The sequence below is a fragment of the Oryctolagus cuniculus genome, chromosome 5 (assembly GCF_964237555.1).
Source record: "Oryctolagus cuniculus chromosome 5, mOryCun1.1, whole genome shotgun sequence".
In the NCBI taxonomy this organism is placed as follows: domain Eukaryota; kingdom Metazoa; phylum Chordata; class Mammalia; order Lagomorpha; family Leporidae; genus Oryctolagus; species Oryctolagus cuniculus.
Genome location: NC_091436.1, coordinates 138,507,724 through 138,524,116, shown reverse-complemented (window position 1 = coordinate 138,524,116; position 16,393 = coordinate 138,507,724). Strand labels below are relative to the sequence as shown.

Sequence of the window (16,393 nt, the reverse complement as noted above, 5' to 3'; positions counted from 1 at the left end):
GAGGTAAAACCTCACTGTGGTTTTGATTTGCATTTCCCTGATGGCTAGTGATCCTGAACATTTTTTCATGTGTCTGTTGGCCATTTAGATTTCCTCTTTTGAGAAATTTCTGTTTAAATCCTTTGCCCACTTCTTGACTGGATTGTTTTCTTTGCTGTTATTGAGTTTTTTGATCACCTTATTTATTCTGGTTACTAATCCTTTATCAGTTGCATGGTTTGCAAATAATTTCTCCCATTCTGTTGGTTGCCTCTTTACTTTCCTGGTTTTTTGTTTGTTTGTTTTCTGTACAGAAGCTTCTCAATTTAATGTAATCCCACTTGTTAATCTTGGTTTTTATTGCCTGTGTCTCTGGGGTCTTTTCTGGGAACTTTTCGCCTTCGCCTATGCTGATGTCTTGCAGGATTTCCCCAATGCTCTCTAGTAATTTGATGGTATTGGGTCATAGATTTAGGTCTTTAATCCATTTTGAATGGATTTTTGTGTAAGGTGTAAGGTAAGGGTCCTGTTTCATACCTCTGCATGTGGAAATCCAGTTTTCCCAGCACCATTTATTGAAGAGACTGTCCTTGCTCCAGGGCATGACTTTAGCTCCTTGGTTGAATATATGTGAATATGTGTTATTTGTAGATGGTTGGATTGGTTTCTGGCATTTTTATTCTGTTTCATTGGTCTAGCCATCTGTTTTTGTACTAGTACAAGGTTGTTTTGATTATAACTGTCTTACAATATGTCTTGAAATCTGGTATTGTGATGCCTCCGGATTTGTTTTTGTTGTATCAGATTTCTTTAGCTATCTGAGGTCTCTTGTGTTTTCAAATGAATTTCAGCATCATTTTTTCTAGATCTGAGAAAAATGTCTTTGGTATTTTGGTTGGTATTGCATTGAATCTGTAAATTATTTTCAGAAAAATGGACATTTTGATGATATTGATTCTTCCAGCCCATGAAAATGGAAATTTTTTCTGTTTTTTTTTTCGTGTGTGTGTGTGTTTTCTTCTATTTCTTTCTTTAGAGAAGCAGACTCTAACCCAGGATTGCAGCCCCATGGCCTGCCATATACTGCATGTCTGATCAATAGAGCAACTTGTTTTTATTAATTTGTGCTTTTATTTTTACCTTTTAGGCTGGTTTTATTTTAAATTTTTTATCTCAATTTCTTGCTTTGGCCTTAGGCTGAATCTCTTGGCCTTCTGAGTTTTGATACCCCAGGAGTGGCGTGACAGTCTGAAATGGCATTTCTCAGACTAAGTAGTGTTTAAAAAAACCCAGTAATTTAAAAAGAAAAAAAAATCTCCCTCACTGGGATTGGTAAAATAATGGACCCCATTTAGTATACAAATGGAGACTCTAAGGTGTCAAAATTATAACTAATGCAAAGTATCCACTTCAAACTCTTAAGGATAATTAAGCTCACAAAGAGATGTGTCTATTTTTATCTTCTCAGGTTCTACAAAGAAACTGTAACGATGTATAGTTCTACATATTTTCTTGTGGACTTACATCTAAGGGCACAATTTAAAAACTTGCCATGGGATCTCAAATCCCCTTGAGCTAGATAGTAAAAGTAACATCTTTAAGTGTTAAAGTGATCATATAGATTTGATTAAGTATTAAAGTGATCATATAAATAGGATTAAGTATATGGTAATAATAATTGAAAGAGTTAAAGAAGATTAAACATTCCAGTGTGGGAAGTAGTCCATACAGCAGACTCATAGAATGGTAATCGCTTTAAGTAACACTCTGACCTCAGAGTCTGTCCTAAAGGCATTCTGGTCTGGATAAAAACCCCACAGGAACATTTCACACATGGAAATCCAAGACACTGTGGCAAAAAAAAAAGTTCTACATGAAGGAGTTCTGTGAGTGAGGCACCAGTGTAAAGACATAGCCATCAAAGAAGGCTGTATTTTTTTCTGAAGTGAGGAGAGAAGTTCCACTTTGATTATGGCCTTGTCTAAATACTAACAGGGTTTGTGGACTCAAAAAACTTCCATAGCCTGGAAAGCTCATGTCAAGAGCATTGAGTGGTCACTGATGTCAAAAATAAGGGTAATAATTGTTAAATTAACAACAGGAATTACTGTGCACTAATTCTCCATGCAGGACCTCTGTCCTCAATGAGCTGTATTGTGAGAGTTAACTGTAAAGCTAGTTCACTGTGTGTATGTGTGTGCAAAATGTTGAAATCCTTACTTAGTATAGAGTTGGACTTCTGTGTACAAAGTTAATTGAAAATGAATCTTAAAGGACAATGTGACTGCGAAAGGGAAAGGGAGTAGGAACAGATGTAGTAGTTTGGGTAGGAGGACAGGTATTGTGGGAAGAATAACTATATTCCTAAATTGTACTTATAAAATTTGTATTCCCTAAAAGATTAATTAATTAATTAATTAATTAAAAAAACTGGAGTCACTGTGTACTGACAGTGACTAATTTCCATGCAGGACTTCTGTCCTCAAAGAGTCACAGTATTAGAATTAATGGTAAAACATGTTCTCAAAGATTTAGTTTCTGTTAGTGTGTTAAGTATAGGGATATTCTTATGTATCATAAGTTTTAGTTATGTCTAAGTTTCAAACTCCCTTGACTGTATTCTTAGGTAATTCTATAAAGTTAATTAAGTGCCTCAAACATGAACATGGATCCAGGTCTCCCTGTAATATTTCTATCTCATATGTTTCAACATAAGATCAAATACAGAGTACAGAATGGTTTGAGGCCTCACGGCTAATAATGAGACCATCATTTCAATGCATCTTACTGTGTAAAGGGACAATTTCTTCTGCATCCCATTAAGTCCAGAATCTGGGAAAGTGAGGATACAAAATTTCCCCAACATATGCTCAGGTTTCTAAACAAGAGATAGATTACCTGGGGTGCATTCTAACTCCAGGAAAGTGTGCTCTTTCAGTCAAGAGAAAGGGAGCTATTCTATCACCACAGACTAGAAAGCAGCTAAGGACTGGTAATGGCAGGATTCTGTGGAATATGGATTCCAGGCCTTTGTATGAAGCTTTAAAAGGCCCTGACATAGACACACTGTGCTGGACAGGGGAGCTACGAAAGCTGTTCCAGGAATTAAAGTGCTTTCAACAGAAGCTCAAACATTAGGAATTCCTGAGTAAGCCATTCACCTTGTTTCTAGAAAGACCCTCTGCAGCTCAGTTACAGCTTAAATGGAAGGGACCTTACCAGGTGCTACTGAGCACGACCACTTCAGTGAAATTAGGATTAAACTTCTACCTCTTAAGTCTTCACAGGTGAACTCAAAACACAGGCCTGATTATTCCTGTAAGCCAATCAAGGTCTTAAATACCTCTCCAGAAAGCAACAAGATAAGCAAAGCTTTTGCTTTCATCACATCAAGACTGCTGCACCTACGACAGACATTCTGTACCTGCCTCTTCTTTTGATTTTCTCTGGGAACAGTTATTGACAAGAAAACTATTTAATGGGTTCTCCTATTATAACTCTCTATGCTTAGGCTAAATGGTTTTATAATCTGCATAAGGGTAGTCTGCCACCACCCACTAACTGGGAGTCTATAAGATATGTTCTTTCCATCTTAAGGAGAACACTTACAATTGCTTTTGTTGTGGTTTTGTTTAACAAACTTAAATGTTTAAGAACTCAACGACTTCTGAGAATAACTGACCATACATGGGACACAGCCTTTGGTGGCAACAAAAAATTCTCCAGATCATAAGGTGAATTTTTTAGATGAGACAAAGACTGCCAGACCCAGGACATAAAGGGCCTGCACTATGCCCCTGATAAGCAAGAAGCAGCTATAGGAGATAAGATGATCCTATACCCTTCAGCATCCCTTAAGATAAAGATCTGGAATCTCTGATGGGAGTAATTATATGGGCAGGCAGATAGGATCAAATTGATTAGATTCGTGAACTGAAGACCACGCCTTCAACCACACCCGCTGTGTGATCTCATGCCCCTGTCAGACTTACCTGGATGCCCACCTACCAATCAATTATGTACCACTCCCCTTTGGAAGTTGATAAAAGGCCAGGAGCATGATGGGCACGTCCCTTTTTTGCACCCTTATTCCCCAAACTTCTGGGCACATGAAGCCTCTGCTTCCCTGCATGCATGCCTGCTCCATGTGGCTCCTGGCCTGTTCTCTGCCTGGTATGGACCCAACTTAGCTTCTAGATTTCCTTCTCTCCTAAATAAGGCCCTCACTTTCCTGTGCATTTCTTTCACTGAATAAAATGCTTACAAACTTAAAAAAAAAAAGAAATTACCACCTGTATATCTGTTTGTTCTTTTTTTTCTGGTAGATTAAAAATCAGAAAACAGTTCTTGAAACTTTCCTGCAACAGAAGAAAACTCAGAGAATTCTCCATCTTAACAATGTAAAGAGAGATCAAATTTTACCAGATTTCACCTTTAACAAAAACTATTGGGCAGGTGTTGTGACCTAGTGGGTTAACCCTCTGCTTGGGGTGCTGGCATCTCCTGAATGGCAGTTCGAGTTCCAGCACCTCCACTTCAGATCCTGTTCCCTTCTAAAGCACCTTGGAGAAATAAGATGGGTGTTGAAGTACTTGGGTCCCTGACATGCACATGGAAGACAAGGATGGAGTTCCTGGCTGCTGATTCAGTGTGACCAAATGTTGGCTGACAGGGATATTTGGGAAGTGAAGCAGCAGCTGGAAGATTTCTCCCTTCCTCCCTCCCTCCCTCATTCCCTCCCTTCCTCCTTCCCTCCCTCTCTCTCTGTAATACTATCATAGATAATATATAGTAACAAAAATTAAAATAGTTGATCCTTTACATTAATGGTCACATTTAAAATATTAATTGGTTTAGAGAGCTTCAAAGATAGTGGAGTAGGAAGGGAGCTTAGTGCTCTAGTTTAGGAAAAGATAGCTTAAAAAAGTGGAGGGGGCTGGTACTGCGGTGCAGAGCGTTAAAGCCCTGGGCTGAAGCGCCTGCATCCCATATGGGTACTGGTTCTAATCCCTGCTGCTCCTCTTCTGATCCAGCTCTCTGCTATGGCCTGGGAAAGCAGTAGAAGATGGCCCAAGTCCTTAGGCCCCTGCACCCGCGTGGGAGACCTGGAAGAAGCTCCTGGCTCCTGGCTTCAGATCGGTGCAGCTCTGGCTGTTGCAGCCATCTGGGGAGTAAACCAGTGGATGGAAGACACCTCTCTCTGTCTCTGCCTGTCTCTCTAACACTGTCTTTCAAATAAATAAAATAAATCTTTAAAAAAAGTGGAGAGAGTGCAGTCTCAGTGAAGAGTTAGGAAGAAAACAGCAGAGGAAACTCCACACAAATTGGGGGGACACGGTGGACCTATGTGGAGGGCATGGAGGCCCACAACTCAGAATGCCAGCAGACCAATTGAGGCTATGTGGGAGGACTCACGATGTGGCTGAGACTTTGAGCAGTCACTGTGGGAGACTCCACACGACATGAAAGAAATTCTCTCATGAAATTGAGATCTTAAAGAGAAATCAAATGAAATGAAGAATTCATTAGACAAATTAAAAATGCAGTGGAAAGTCTTAACAGAATCAGTGAAGCAGAAGAAAGAATATCTGATTTAGAAGACAAACCCAGAATACTATGCCATGCAAAGCTCTCATTTATGAATGAAGATGAAATAAAGACCTTCCATGACAAACAGAAATTGAAAGAATTTGTCACACCTGTCCAGCCCTACAAAAGATGATTAAGGGTGTGTTATACACAGAAACACAGAAACACAGAAACATGGTCAGCACTACGAAAGAAGGTAAGGAAGAAAATCTCCCAGTAAAAGTTCAAAGGAAGTTCAAAGTAAAAAATAGGAATATTTTCGGAAAAATGGCAAGGCCAAGTAGTTACTTACCAACAGTCATTCTTAATGTAAATGGCCACAATTCTCCAGTTAAAAGACACAGAATGGCTGAATGGATTAAAACACAAAACCCATCTATTTGCTGCCTATAAAAAACACATCTCACCAAAAAAGATTCATGCAGACTGGAACTGAAAGGATGGAAAAAGGTATTCCATGCCAACAGAAACCACAAAAGTGCTAGTATATCCAAGGTAATATCATACAAAATAGATTTTAATGTAAGAACTGCTAAAAGAGACAAAGATGGGCACTATATCATGATTAAGGGGTCAATTAGAAGGCACCTGGCTATTTAAAAGAAATGTTAAGGGATCTAAAGGGAGACGTAGACTCCAACACAATAGTAATGGGAACTTCAATACCCTACATTCAGCAATGGACAGATCAACCAGAGAGAAAATCAGCAAGGAAACAGCAGGTTTAATCAACACTATAGACCAAATGTACCTAACAGGTATCTACAGAACTTTCCATCCAACAGCCACAGAATGCACATTCTTCTAAGCAGTGCATGAACCTTCTCTAGGATCAATCACATACCAGGCCATAAAGCAATCTCAGCAAATTCAAAAGAATCAAAATCATAGCATGCATCTTCTCAGACCACAATGGAATGAAGGTAGAAATCAGCAACTCAGGAATCCCTAGAGCATGTGTAAACACATGGAGACTGAACAACATGCTCCTGAATGAACAGTGGGTCATAGAAGAAACCAAAAGAGAAATCAAAAACTTTCTGGAAGCAAATGGAGATAACAACACAACATATCAAAACCTATGGGATACACCAAAAACAGTGTTAAGAGGAAAGTTTATAGCAATAGGTGCCTACATCAAGAAATTGGAAAGGCCCCAAATAAATGAGCTATCATGGCTCGTTGTATTGAATCCAAAAACACAATAAAAAGATCAACAAAACTAAGAGCTGGTTTTTTGAAAAAATAAACAAAATTGACATACCATTGGCCCAACTAACCAAAAAAAGGAGAGAGGACCCAAATCAATAAAATTAAAGATGAAGAGTCAAATGTAACAAAAGACCCCACAGAAATAAAAAGAACCATCAGAAATTACTGCAAAGAACTGTATGCCAACAAACTGGGAAACCTGGAAGAAATGGATAGATTCCTGGACACATACAACCTACCTAAATTGAGCCATTAAGACATAGAAAACCTAAACAGACCCATAACCAAGACAGAAATTGAATCAGTAATAAAGACCCTCCCAACAAAGAAAAGCCCAGGACTGGTTGGCTCTGCTGCTGAATTCTACCAGACATTTAAAGAAGAACCAACTCCAATTCTTCTCAAGTTATTCAAAAGAATTGAAAGAGAGGGTATCCTCCTAAATTCTTTTTACAAAGTGAGCATAAACTTAATTCCTAAACCTGAAAAAGATGCATCAAGTATTTGGGTCACTGCCACCCATTTGGGAGACTAGGGTGGTGTTCTAGGATCCTGGCCTCAGGCTGACCCCACCCCAGCAATTGCAGAATTTGGGGGCATAAAAGAGTGGATGGAAAATCTCTGTCTCTCTGTAACTCTGACTTTCTAACTAGTAAAAATAAATAAATAAATAAATCTTTTTATGATGTATGCAATAAACATTATATCTGCTTAGCTACAAAAAAAGATATCTGTGTTTGCAATCCCTTAATGGATGTCTTGGATGTTTGCCACATTTGGTGTTTATTCAGCAATGAAAGTTTTCTCTCTCCATTATCTTTGCAAAGAGGATTCCCAGGAGAAGGCTTTGGTTTTGGTTTGACTCCTATAACGAGATCAAAGATGTGTGGGTAAACCTAGTTGAGATTAGCTAAATCCAATCCAGATTAGTTGAACTCCTTTGATGCCTGGATTAAGTAAAATGTCTCTTGCCTTGTGCCACTGAGATTTCCTGGTTGTTTCTTATACAGAGTTATCACAGGAAAGCACTCTTGACACATAATTATTTATATTCCCATCACTGAAGAACAAATAGTCACAGCAAGTCCCTGAAGTCCCAGCAGTCTCTGATTCCCCATACAAATTCTATGTCTCCAATCTTCTCACTCAGTTGGGCCTCATTTCTAAACCTCCCCAATGTCTTGTCCTTGCCCTGCCACCCGTCCGTGGCTGGCTGTGGTCAGAGTATCGTCCTCTCCACCTCAGAACTGCACTCCACGTCTCCCTCTTCCTCACCTTCCATTTACCTTCCTCATAATCAGCAAAGTAAGCATTCCTGCCTCTGCTCTGTTTAAAATGTTTCCGGTCTGCTTCCAGACTCCCCAACACAGCACTGATCTGCTATCTATCCTACACTCTAACTCCCTTCTTTCTGCCTCCACCCAAATCCCACCGTTTGTGTCCCTCAGGACCCACACATTCAGCCCAAGGACTACTTGGTTAACTGTGAAGGGCTGTGATTGCCATGGTGTGTATGGTCGATGCCTTCTCATGTTCCAGACCACAGAGAGCTCTGGGGAATCCTACTGCAGTACTCATGGGCCAGCACAAGCAACTGTGCCAAATGATCTTACTCCTGGTCAAGGTGGCCAGTGTTGATCCAGGAATACTGTCATTATTGCAGTCTGATTGGCACTTCTTGCCATCCTCTCATTCTTACTCCCACCCAACATGATGTCCCCCCTGTTTGCCCAGAGCACACCAGACGTGCTCCTAGGCCAAGGGTTTCACACTGGGTACCTCACTGCATTGAACCTGTGCCCCCAGATACCCACACGGTGAGACACATTTGAGCCATGCTGAGATCATCAATAAGGGCCCAACGAAATGCTGTGTAGCACTGCAGGCTGCCCTCACTCCCCAGCCTATATCCTAATCACTCCTTTGTTGTATTTCTCCCTCATTCTTTTTTTTTTTTTTTTTTTTTTTTAGCACTTACCACCTTCTAACATTATCCAGCTATTTCCTTTGCTTTTTCTATCTCAACCCCTGGATCATACACTCCACAAGACAAGGATCTTTGCTTCACTGATGATCCCTGGTGCCCAAAATAAGGCATGGTACACACTAGGGGTGTGATATACAAGAGTTATATTGGGGGGGGGGGCAGAATGTGTGAGTCAGGACAATCCCTCCTTCCCTTCAAGACCTCACCTCCTCCTCAGCCGGCCAGGGGGCAGCTCCTCGCGCCACTTCTCTCTCCGCAGCTCCTCCTGCTGCTCTTTCACTGCGTGCATTTTCAGTCCTGCACCGCTTGGCCTTTTGTGTCTGGGTTCTGGGATTCCCGTCCTCATTTCTTAGGTTTCTGGACTGCATTGTCAGGGGCCTTCCTGCTGGGAAGTGCTGCTGTCTGCAGTGCTGGCCACAAGGGGGCAGCAGAGGGCGGGGAAACCCGGTGCCGCTGGCGCTGTCTCTGGGTTGGCCCTGCTTCCTCTGGGGCCTGCTGCTTTGCTCCAGAGATTTGGAGCCAGGATAACCGCACTGGTTGAAATAACGCACTCCTGGCCGGTGCCGCGGCTCACTCGCCTAATCCTCCGCCTGTGGCACTGGGACCCCGGGTTCTAGTCCCAGTTGGGGCGCCGGATTCTGTCCCGGTTGCTCCTTTTCCAGTCCAGCTCTCTGCTGTGGCCCCGGAAGGCAGTGGAGGATGGCGCCCCAGTCCTTGAGCCCTACACCCGCATGGGAGACCAGAAGTACCTGGTTCCTGGCAGCCATTTGGGGGGTAACTCTGCCTGTCCAAAATAAAATAACGCACTCCTTTAAATAATGAAAAACTCGTGTGTGTCGGGGGCGGCACTCTGGCATAGCTGGTATAGCTGCCGCCTGCCGTGTTGTCATCCCATATGGGCACCGATTTTTGTCCTGGCTGCTCTACGTGGGAGACTAAGGAAGTTATTGACTCCTGGCTTCAGATTGGCTCAGCTCTGACCATTTCAGCCACTTAGGGAGTGAACCAGCAGATGGAAACCTCTCCCTGTGTCTCTGCTTCCCTCTGTCTGTAGCTCTGCCTTTCAAATAAGTAAATAAATCTAAAAAAATTAGATTACAAAATTTTTGCACCAAAGTAAACTTAAAAAAAAAAAGATTTATTTACTTATTTAAAGGACAGAGTTAGAGAGAGGCAGAGAGAAAGAGAGAGAGGTCGTCCATTTGCTGGTTCACTCCCCAGATGGCCACAATGACCACAGCTGCGCCAGTCCGAAGCCAGGAGCTTCTTCCAGGTCTCCCACAGGGGTGCAGGGGCCCCAGTACTTGAGCCATCTTCCACTGCTTTCCCAGGCCATAGCAGAGAACTGGATCGAAAGTGGAGCAGCTGGGACTTGAACCGGCACTTGTGGGGAGCAACCCAGACTAGACTAAATTACTGGAACTGCTAAGACTAACTCTATGCATCTGATCTCCCACAATATGGTGCTGAGAAGGAATAAACAACTTCCACACAGCTGCCTCACCAATTCAACTAACAAGCTGCAGGAGCTGATCCTGCTCCTGATTGGAAGAGAGAAGTGTGCTCAGCATGTGGGCAGCAGAGCACGGACTGGTGGAAGAGGACTATAAAGGAGGAGAGAGACAGCATGCATCAGGAACATTTGAGGAACATCTGAGCAGCCCCTGAGAGAGTCGGGCGGCGGTGTGCCGCCCCTCCGCGGAAGCGGGGAAAGTGGCGGGGGTGCCGGCAGCTAACCCGGGAAGAGCCGGGGAAAGAGAACAACGCAGGGTCCGGTGTCATTCCTCTGCGAGTTGGGGAGTGACAGGCACTCATATGGGTTGCCGGCTTTACCTGCTATTCCACAGCACTGGCTCCTAAACTGATCTTTTTATTCAGTTTCCCATGTTTTGAGCCCCTCATACAGTTTAGTGGTTGCAGGGGAGGGAGACCTTCTCACCTGCCCTGGACCCTCAGGTGTGGACGTGAGCTGGATGCCCTTTCTGAGCCAGGTTGGACACGGGTCCCAGGCCACAAGGGCTGTGCCACTGACCTCTGGGTGGAGCTGTGCAGACCCTGGTCCTTTGTTGGGCTGAGAGCATCCGGGTGTTCCTAGGCCACATTTGCTTGTGCAAGTGAACACTTAAGGTAGCTTGGGGAGAAAGAATGTGGTGCTGACAGCCTGCACTGGGGTTGAGGGTTGCAGACTCCTCCCACCTGAGGGACAGATGGCAGCCAGAGGAGGAGCCTCCACCAGGGCTCTGCTCAGCAGGTTGCCTGGTCACAGCTCAGCCCACCAGCCAGGTTCATGCTGGTTACAGATGGCAAGTAAAACTGTTAAAGGCGAAACAAAAAATGTCATTGTGTGTGTGTGTGTGTGGAGGTGTGGGGGATGGGGAGCAGAGTCACTCTGCAGCTCTAGGCCCTCTCTCCCCTAGGAACTTCCTGGGTGTCAGGAGGTGCAAGGCTCTTGTCCTACTGCACCTGCTCCCAGTTGTGACAGGAGTTGCAGGAATCTACTGTATGTAGCTTAGACCCTGACATATAATATGCATGGGATAAGATTTAGTTTCTTCTATGATTTCCTGAAATTTCCCTAACATCTCTCAACCTTGGGAAGTCTCGGTGCTGGGCAGGGAGAGGTGGTGGCTGAGGGGGAGGGGCTGAGGGCACTGTGAGCTCTAAGCAGGTTGTGCTACAGCCACTCCCAGGGCAGCTGTGTGCTTAGAGTGGCCCCAGGGCTGGGCCTCTGCAGAGGCTGCTGCTCCTATGCCAGCTAAGCTGCTCCTCTGGTCTCCTGGGAGCCACTGCCTCCTTTGGGTGAGGATTCCTGGGCCCCCAGCATGGACCTGGAAGCAGAGTTTGTGGCATTGAAGATGGCTCAGACAGGTACAAGCCTGGGGTGGATTTACCAATTGCTATGGACTCTGGGGCTCTGAAATTTCTGGAGCTACTAAATTTAGTGACATTGGAGGAAGTCACAGCTGGAAGCAAAGGGAAGCAGGTAAACTGACTTTGAAACACCTGTGGGTGAAGAAGAAGAAAGTAGGGAACTGGTAGGAAGGGAGGGGCCTGAGAATGTGGTGGGGCTCAGGGCAGTGGAGGGGGGCAGCTGGAGAAGTCTCACTGCAGGAAGAACCAGGACGAGGTTAGTGAGCACTGAGCCTGTGTTCATTTCTTTGATTTCTATTTCTCAAATGTGCACTAGGCCAGGCCCTGCTCTGACTGCATTAGTGACTGTGCTGACACAGAGTCAGGAACCTCTCCCTGCAATCCTGGGGAAAGACGCTGTTACTCACATTTGCAGATGAGGGAACTGAGGCCCAGAAACTCCAGGGCTCTGCCTTCAGCTGTGACCCAGAGTGGCTGAGCCTGCAGGGAGCACCCCGGGGCGGGGCGGGGGGGGGGTGCTGAGCCTGTTCTTCCCAGGAGGAAAGCCTGCCTCCTCTTCCTGCCCACAACCTGAGGGTGATGTGGGGGTCATTTCCTCTGTGGGGCTGCCTCCCCCCAGGGTCCTTAACTGTTAGTGCAGAAATCTTGGAATATGGAGAGTGAGGATTCACCTGTCAGCAGGAACTGGCCCTGGGTACCTGCTGAACACAGGGCCAGGACCTGGGCCTGTGGAGTTAGAGTCTGGGGGTGGGGTCTAATTTAGGTGAGTGTCACAGCCACAGATGCCACAGGTGCTGGGCCCCTGGGACGGGCAGCACAGGCTCGGTGAGGAGGGGTCTGTCTCTGACGCTTCTCAGGGACACCCAGGTCACCACTGGGAGTTGAAGAGCTGCAGGCAAGCAGGAAGTGGTGCGTCCTTCAGGGTGAGTGGCCTGAATCAGGGTCCTCTGTCCTGGTGGGGTGGGTCCTGGGCACTGTGTGCATAGTGGCATGGTTTCCTCCATGGGGCCCCTGGGGCTGAGAAAGAAGAGCCTGATTTTCCAGGCGAAGGAACTCAGTTGGGGTGGGAAGAGGAGGGGCTGTTTCCCGCCAAGCTGCCCTAAGAGTTCTGTGGCACACCAGTCTTTCTAGATGGGCTGGTAGAGCCAAGGCCCAGTGTCTGTGCTGGGTCCCCTGTGGGGACCCCTTGTTGTGTGCTGAGCCTGTAGGGAAGGCTTTGCTTCTGTTGGTGCTGACAGGGCGGCCCTGGCACTGGTTCCCCAAAGAGGGGCTGGCGCTCTGCTGTGTCCTCTCTCCTTCCTGATGCCTGCTAGCCTAGGCCTCCTCCTCCCCACCTCTCTCCCCAGCTCTGAGGACATGGAGCATGGCTGCTGCCCCTCTCTGCTCTGCAGTCTCCCCTCCCTGCTTCTCCTCACCCCGCTGCCCACGTGGGGCTCTGCAGGTGAGTCTGTCCCTTACTCATTCTGGGTCTTCTTCTGGGGTGGGAGGAGCCCCAGCCCTTTTAGTCAGGACAGGGTGAGGTTGGCGGAGGCCCAGGATATGGTGGTGCTGCCCCAAGCACTGGTTGTCATTAAGAAGTTAGGATGAGTCACTCAGCCATCCAGTGGGTATTAGAGAACTTGAGCAAAATTGTCTAAGGATTTGGGGCCTACTTATGTCAAGTATCAATAATTTGAAAATACCTCTCCCCTCACTTTTGGCTCCCTCCTTTTGTGGTGTTCTGCACATTCATTGGTTCATTTAGTTCCTCCCCTAATATTAATGGAATGTCGACTGTGTGTTAGGAACTGTTCCATGACCACAACAGATGTGTGTCTCTGCCCCTGCCTGTGTCTCTCCAGTGTTCTCAATCTATTCTGTGTCCACAGACAAGTTCCAGGTGATCGGCCCCTCAGATCCCATTGTGGCAGAGTTGGGTGGTGATGCCATCCTGCCCTGCTACCTGGTCCCAGTCATGAACGCAGAGGACATGGAGCTGCGGTGGTTCCGAACCAAGTTCTCAGAGGTGGTGTTCGTGTATCAGAACCTCCAGGAGCAGCAGGAGGAGCAGATGCCCCAGTACGCAGGGCGGACCTCGCTGGTGAGGGACCTCCTCACCCAGGGGCAGGCTGCCGTGCGCATCCAGAAGGTCCAGGTTTCAGACAATGGAAGGTACACCTGCCTCTTCCAGAAGGGAGACTACTATGAAGAGGCCACTTTAGAACTGCAGGTGGCAGGTGGGTGACCTGATCTGTATTCTGGGTCTGCACCTTGGGAGTGTTGGGTTTTGGAGGAAACTCGTGTAATTAAACATCTCATTTCATATGTGAGGAAAGACAGCTCAGTCACTCATTGATGTTTTCCGTATAAATCTTGTACATGGAGCCCCTAGTGTGTCAGTAGGGTTTACTCACACATCTTTGGTGTGGTTGTGGAAGTAAAATCAAAACCAAAAACTTCTCCCAAAATTTTTCTTTGCAAAGGCAGTAGGGAAACAAACAGCTGTTTTAAAGCTGATTAAGCCCCTAATAGGAAAGTGAGACGCATCACAGGCCGTCAATTAAGGGATTACGAAGACAAAGAATCTCAACTTCTTTTTTTTTTTCAGTCGATCAGATTTAACATGAATTCCAGTTTTAGAAGGTTTTATTTATTTATTTTTACTTATGTGAAAGAGCAACAGAGAGCGGTAGAGACAGAGACCTTCCATCTGCTGGTTCACCCTCCAAACGCCCACAAGAGCACCAATGGCACAATTGCTCTCCAAGCCTCTGCTTCAGTCAGGCTAAGCCACTCTCTCAGAGTGGAAGTGGGGTCACAACCAACCTCAGAGTGCCAATGTGAGGGAACCACCAAGTGTGGTAGAGGGCTGGCTCCATACAAAGATGGAGAAAGTATAGGAGTTATTTTAATAATATGTATTAAGTTCTGAAAGTCTGATTTTCTAGTGTATGTAAGGAAACCTGGCAGAGATAACTCATAGGGGTATGGGAATAAGAGAAGGGAGTGGGGAGACAGGATTATTCATTGGTATAAATTTGGAATTGATTTACAGAGGCAGTGGGAATCATAGCAGGTGCCTCAGGAGTGAGTGAGGTGAGGAGATCAGAGGTTCAGGATGGAGTCCTGGGGTCAAGTTCCTGCTCCTGGTTTCTCTGGGCCTCAGTCTTCCCATCTGCACAGTTGAGGAGAAAGCCCCCTACTCTGTGCCCCCATGGGTCCAGGGCTCTTTCCCCTCATTCAGACCACGCCCTCCCATGGAATCTCCAGAATGGAACACAGTGACTCCCCTGTGGCTGTGCCACACCCAGACCCTGCTGAGGCCCTGGGCCAAGTGGAATCCAAGGTCTCCACAGCTCCCCTCTTGCAGGCCTGGGCTCTTCCCCTCAAGTGCACATTGAAGGGCTGGAGCAGGACGGGGTCCGCGTGGTGTGCAAGGCCTCGGGCTGGTTCCTGAAGCCCCAGGTGCAGTGGACAGACCTCAGCGGGAAGAAGTTCCTGGAGTTCTCTGAGGCCCATGCCCAGGACGCAGCAGGGCTGTTCAGCGTGGAGGCGGCTCTGGTGGTGAGAGACAGCTCTGCAGGGAGTGTGAGCTGCTCTGTCCTCAATCCCATCCTGGGCCAGGAGAAGGCGATGGCCGTGTCCATCCCAGGTCGGTGCTGCTTCTCATTCCTGGCAGGGCTTGGGAGGTGGTGCCGGCATCCCTGAGTGTGCGGGGTGGGCCTGGGTGCTCCCCTGACTGGTCTCTGCCTGGGCCCCAGAGCCCTTCTTCCCGCAGGCCTCTCCCTGGAAGGCAGCTTTTATTGGGAGCCTGACGGTGTTGGAGCTCCTGCTCTTTGGGGCTGGCTGCTTCACCAGGAGAGAGCACTCTGCAAAGGTGCAGGAGGGGAGAAACGGGAGAAGCTGTGCTGGGCTAAGGAGGAGGACCAGCGGGCAGAGGAGGAGGCCCTGAAGGCCAGAGGTAGGAGGCCAGGGGCCAGGCAGGGGGGCAGCTGGTGCTGAGAGGAAGGATGCTGGGAGATGAGTCTGTGGGTTCTGCTCTCCAGAGCAGGTGGCTGTGGAGACCCAGACAGGACAGCTGGAGGCTGGAGCTGTGCGTGGGTCTGGAGTGAGAACTTTTCTAGGATATAGATGAGGTCTTCCTGTGGATTCTTCGGGCACACAGTCTCTCCTTTTCTTGAGGATGGAAGTTCATGGATTTTTCTGTCTCTTTCAGATGATCTCCAGGCAGAACTGGGTAAGCTCTGCTCCCCTCCTGAACTCTCCTTGTACAATTGTGGATGTCACTCCTGTTCTTAGCTCACCTGTTCCCTGTGTGATGCTTTTCAGGTAGGAGGAAGACAGCTTACCTGGCTGGTGAGTGACTCTCCAGATGTCCCCTGGTCTCCTGTCCCACCTGTGCCCAGCTGTCCCCTCCTTGTCTGTGTCCAGGCACAGACATGTGGACCCGCGTTGGGTGGGTCAGTGGCAGTGGTGGTGGCAGAACCCTGCTCACTGGGCTCTCAAACATCCGGATGGCTGTTTCTTGTTCATGCTCCAAGATGTGTATGCTGCATCCTGTATCTTTTTCCAACCCTGGGCTGTCCCCATGTGAGTGCCATTAATTTTTTCTACCTCCAGTGCTCTAGCTCTTGGTCTGCACAGGAAACCATAACCAGATGCACTGAGATTCCATGAGAGAGAGAGATGAATAAATGGGGTCGTTGAGCTTGGGGGTGCAATTTCTGCCCCCTCCCTTCCAAAACACCACCCAGGGGGAGCCTTTCCTCTCCTTTT

At 46.7% G+C, this 16,393-nt stretch overlaps 1 pseudogene; it reads left to right on the top strand.

The window, feature by feature from the left end:
• Positions 1 to 12,503: 12,503 nt before the first annotated feature.
• LOC138849881 (butyrophilin subfamily 3 member A2-like) overlaps positions 12,504 to 16,393 on the top strand; it is a 36,134-nt pseudogene continuing 32,244 nt past the window's right edge.